Source organism: Balaenoptera borealis (assembly GCF_965194805.1).
Source record: "Balaenoptera borealis genome assembly, chromosome: 7".
In the NCBI taxonomy this organism is placed as follows: domain Eukaryota; kingdom Metazoa; phylum Chordata; class Mammalia; order Artiodactyla; family Balaenopteridae; genus Balaenoptera; species Balaenoptera borealis.
In genome coordinates, this window is record NC_138864.1 from 50,143,554 (window position 1) to 50,149,295 (window position 5,742).

General features: G+C 38.6%; 1 long non-coding RNA gene across 1 annotated transcript; it reads left to right on the forward strand.

The window, feature by feature from the left end:
* Positions 1-1,087: 1,087 nt before the first annotated feature.
* Positions 1,088-1,540, forward strand: LOC309632010. The gene is made up of 2 exons (XR_014246698.1): positions 1,088-1,176; positions 1,250-1,540. It is a non-coding gene; the product is annotated as an uncharacterized lncRNA (long non-coding RNA).
* Positions 1,541-5,742: the final 4,202 nt, after the last annotated feature.

Sequence of the window (5,742 nt, forward strand, 5' to 3'; positions counted from 1 at the left end):
TTTTGCAGTTTCCAGCATCTGCTGAATTTACTGTATAGGTTGTATTGTCCTTACATTTTGGCAGAAACATAAGAGAAAACATATTTTCCTCACTGCCCCTCACACCCTTTGATTGGAAGGTTCCACTACTCTATTTGTACATTTTCCAATATACTTCTTATAGCATCCATATGCTAGCTTTTTATGCCTATTAATGCTTTCTTTACTCTGGGCACCCTTCCAAACACACTACTTTGAAATATGGAACTCCTTATTTCGTTATATAGCCAATATCTAAAAACCTCAACTAAGAAAAGATTTCCACCAGAATTTCTGAAGGTACTGCTAAGGATCAATCAAGGCAGCCAGTCAATGAGTGTGGAAAAGAATCTTATAACAGCTCAGGAAACCACCTCATAAAGCCTCTACCGAGGAGAACACATCAGAAGACAGAGACTACAAACCACCAGAAGGGAAAACTGTAGCCAAACTCCACAGCCACAGATGGAGAAGAAATGCTATTGATTTAATACATGGGACAGCTCTATACCCCACTGTAGCCCTCTGAAATACAGGGATGGAACAGAAACATAGAGTTCCTTCTCTAAGATATGGAAGATAACCCATAGATTATTCAGACACTTTTGCTCAAGAAAGGCTCATGGCTAAGAGGAAATTGTATATAAGCTTTTGGAAAAAGTATAGACATGAAGCAAAAATACACTTTGGATGGGGATAAGTGATGCTGCTTCTTTTCCAGATGTCTGCCTATTTTCCTTGCCAGAAATTTTAAAGATTTGTAAAAAAATTTCCTTAAAGTGCTTACCAATGCTCTGTGAATGAAAGAGCAAGGCACATAATGACTTCATCTCAGAGTGAATCGTAATGAACAAGATACTGCATCATTAGAAAATATGAGTCTAGAGAAAGCAGAGACCAGGGCTCTCTGGACAATGGCAAAGCCCCTGCTAACACGAGTAGAGGCTTTTGATCCAATTGTAAATTTTCTCCTTTGTAATGATGACGTTCCATCTCCAGCATTCAGGAGGTAAACATTTTAAAGTAACTGGTTATGTCACTTGAAAATCAAATCCCAGAGATGCTGGCTGGAAGCCAAAGAGTTACTCCCAGATGCACAAGAAAGTGGTTGCAGCATATAATTAGGTTAATGCTGGACTAGACTCTGTTTTGTTTTTTGTTTTTTTTTTAATTTATTTATTTATGGCTGTGTTGGGTCTTCGTTTCTGTACTAGACTCTGCTTTTGATGAGTTGGCAACTCCAGTGACTGCTGTGCGTTAAGTAGGTTGGTGCCTGGGAGGAAAATATACCTTATGGGACTTAGCAGGAGACAAGCCCCAGAAAGCAATTGAAGGGCTGGGATTTCACAAACCTTTCAAATAATGGAATGATAGAACAGAAAGGTCATCTGTTCGGGTTCCTGACACCACACGGGTTTTAAGTGTGAAAGATAAAATCCAGTCTACATTTTCACTTAGGTCTCCAAAAAGGAGGCTCCATCTTCTTCTTTGGCAAATGTTTTAAGGTATATCAAGAAGTTCTTCCATATGACTCCTCAAAATCTCTTTGTTGTAGTTAAGCCCCAGTAAATTTCTTTCTCATAATATCCTTTCATATACACACGTATGATTCCTACATATTAACTCAAAATATCTGTATGTCTTTTTCATTTCGAGTCACTTTCTATGTCTGAAACTGTTAATTATTTTTCAGTGGTTCAAAATTGATCATAATTCCATAAATTCCAAATTCTGACAACATGGAAAGTATTACCCTCTGGTTCTTGGATTTCCTGTTAAAGTTCTGGTCACTCGCAATAAACAACAAATTCTGGTTTATTTGACACTTTTGTTAACTGAAAGATACTAGGAGGGGCATGAAATACACATATTACTCAATGTTAAATGATTAAGTTACTTAAAATCAAATTTGGCTGAAAGTGAGAATAAAAAAATCAACTTACAGAAGGAGTTTCTGCTATATAAGAAGAAATGCTGATTTTTTAATGTAAAGGAATACATTATTATTTAATTTTATTATTAAACCTATAGAAACATATTTTCTAAAGTTTTCTATTATACTTCAAGAACATAAATTTTTCAAAAATTTAAACTTCTATAATTGCCTGAGTCATATGCTAATACTAAAATATTAAACAGGCAATCACTTTCAAACAGTACATTTAATAATATCGCTAAGATTTTTTTGCACTGTAGAATGTAATTCAGGGAAACGTTTTTCAGTAGCATGTTTTCCAGAAGGAATTTTAAACCAAGGAGTCATACTTGAGAAAAATCTCAAGAATATACTGACTTGAAATGCTGAAAATGGTTGGACAGACTATAGTAATCATTTGACCAGTTTTTGTTTAATATATTAGCCTTCACAAACAGAAAAGTAAAAGGAATCTTCCTTTTAAATCTTTCTTATAATTTTATCATTCTGAACTTTTGATGAGAAAGAACAAAGTAAGCTATGGGTGCATACTTTTGCACTTTTTTTGCTTCTTCAAACGTTACATTCTTTAACATGTTGAGATCCAAGTTGATTTATCAAAGATTTTATGGATATGACTTTGGATTTTTTCTTCCTACTGAATTTTTATGTCTATGTTGGCATTGTGTTTTCAATTTATCATCATGGGAAGAATAACCAAATAGGTTTAGGGTTTTTTTTTTCTTGAAATGATCATGGCCTAAATTAAATGAAGTAACTAAAAATTAAATACTATTATTAAAAAATTAAATACTGTTTGATGTTATAAATGTTAAAATACAAACAATTCTATAATGATTAAAACAACTGTATAATTTCTATAGTTTTGTTTTTTATATTATTTGTATGTCATAAAAATCTATTACCTTAAAAGGATATATTTTTCCTCAAATGACCTAGTTAATGCATTCAGTTTTTAAATATTTCTGTGATTTCTTATCTATTTGAAACTTTTTATTACTTTTGTTTATGCATGTGAATATCTTTCACAATCATCAATTGTTGTAGACTTTTACTTACACAAAGATAATGCACACTTCTGTATGTGTGTGTGTTCAGAAAAATATTGATATCTTGAAATGAGGTATTCTTAGAGAAATTCTAGCCACATTTTAATGGACCAACCAGGGGCTACATATTTGGTCTGTAGTGAAAACAGTGAAAAAACAGATTTCACTTATTTTCTAGAGTAGTCCAAGCATGCCAACTATAGTGACCTTGTCTGCCTGGTTTGGTTTGGTTTTCATTTTTCCTTCCTTCCTCCCTCCCTCCCTTCCCTCCTCCCTTCCTTCCTTCCTGTGGTCCTTGTCCCAGGAGACAGGGAGGACGAGTTACAGCCCCTCAAACACTGCTCAGATTTGAGCCAGTTTACAGACCCAGAACCTCTTGAACGAAGGGGAGGCCAGGTCCCCTTGAGGAAGAATCTGGCTACACTGCCAAAATTTATACTGTTGGTCTTTCACCCAGCCTTCCAAAAAGGGAACTGCAGAATTTTCCACCTTGACTGGCACTGGTGAAAAAGAAATAAGCAGATTTGGGGGGATTTCTGGACATTGGTTCTGAAGTGACACTAATCCCAGGAGACCCCAAAAGTTACTATGTCTCACCAATAGAAGTAGGGACTTACAGAGGTTAGGTGATCAATGGAGATTTAACTTGGGACTGTCTCAAGGTGCTTCAGTGGGTCTGCAAACCCACTGTCTACTCATTTCTCCAGTTCTGGGGTAGACATACTCAGAAACTAGCAGAATCCCCATGTTGGTTCCCTAATCTGTGGAGTAAGGGCCATTATGATAGGAAAGGCCAGGTGGAAGCCACTAGAATTGCCCTACCTAGGAAAATAGTAAGCCAAAAGCAATACCACATTCATGGAGGGATTGCAGAGATTAGTGCCATCATCAGGGACTTGATGGAAGCAGGGGAGGTGATTCCTACCACATCCCCATTCAACTCACCTATTTGGCTTTTGCACAAAATGTATCTTGTTAGAATGACAGTGTATTATCATAAGTTTAATCAGGTGTTGACACCAATTGCAAATCTATCAGATTTTATTTCATTGCTTGAGCAAATTAACACATACCCTGGTATGTGGTATGCAGCTGTTGACTGAGCAAATGCTTTTTTCTCTATGTCTACTAGTATAGACCACCCTTGCTTTCAGCTGGCAAGGCCAGCAAAATACCCTCACTGTCCTACCTCAGGAGTGTATCAACTCTCCAGCCCGATGTTATAATTTAGTTCACATTAGGGATCTTGATTGACTTTCCCTTCCACAAGAAATCACATTAATTACATTGATGATATTATACTGATCGGACATTGTGAGCAAGAATTAGCAACTACTCTAGACTTATTGGTAAGACATTTGTGTGTCAGAGGGTGGGAAATAAATTAAACAAAAAATTAGTGGCCTCTACTTCAGTGAGATTTCCAGGGGTCCAGCGGTATGAGGCATGTCAAGATATCCCTTTTGAGTTAAAGAATAAATTGCTGCATCTGGCTCCTCCTGCAACCAGAAAAGAGGCATAATGCCCAGTGGGCCTCTGCATTTGGAGGCAACATATTCCTCGTTTACGTGTGCGACTCTGACCCATTTACTGAGGAACACAAAAGCTGCTAGTTTTGAGTAGAGCCCAATATGAGAGAAGCTCTGTAACAAGTCCAGGCTGTTGCGCAAGCTGTTCTGTCATTTAGGCCAGATCCAGTGGCTCCTGAAGTGTCAGAGGCAGGGATGCTGTTTGGAACTTTTAACAGGGCCCTATCGGTGAACCACACCAAAGACCCTGACGATTTTGGAGCAATGCCCTGCCCTTCTTGTGGATAACTATTCTTCTTTCGGAAGCTACTTTTGGCTTGCTATTAGGCCTTAGAAGAGATCAAGCTACCATGTGACCTGAGCTTCCAATGATGAACTGGCCATGCCTGACTCCCCAAGCTATAAAGTTGGGTGTGCACAGCAGTGGCATTCCATCATCAAATGGAAGTGTTATATGTAAGACTGGGTTGTGAGAACACAACTTAGTTACATAAGAAAGTGGCCCAGATGCCCATGGTTCCCGCTCCTGCTATATTACTTTTTCTCTCCCAGTCTGCATCTATGTCATCATGGGGAGTGCCCTATGATCACTAGACTGAGGAAGAGAAACCTCAGTCTTGGTTTACATCTTGTTCTGGGAGATGATGTAGACATCACCCAAAAGTGTACATCTGTGGCACTACAGTTCTTTCTGGGACATCCCCGAAGGGCAATGGTAAAGGGAAATCCATGCAGTGAGCAGAACTTTAAGCGCTGCACTTGCTTGCTCAGTTTGTTTGGAAGGAGAAATGGCCAGATGTGAGAGTGTATACCAAGTCATGGCTGTGGCCAGGGGGTTGGCTGAATGGTGAGGGACTTGAGAGTAGTACGACTGGAAAATTAGTGATAAGGAAGTCTGAGGAAAAGGTCTGTGGACAGACCTTTCTGAATGGACAGAAAATATGAAGATATTTGAGTCCCATGTAAGGAGGATTTTAATAATGAAGTGGATATGATGACCCAGTTTGTGGATATTAATCAGCTTCCTTCCTGAGCCACTCCTGTCATTCCCCGATGGGCTCATGAACAAAGTAGTGATGGTGGCAAGGAGAGAGGTTATACATGGGCTCAACAGCATGGACTTCTACTCACCAAGGCCAATCTGGCTACTGCCACTGCAAAGTGCCCAGTCTGCCAAAAACAGAGATCAACACTGGCCCCCGTATGGCAC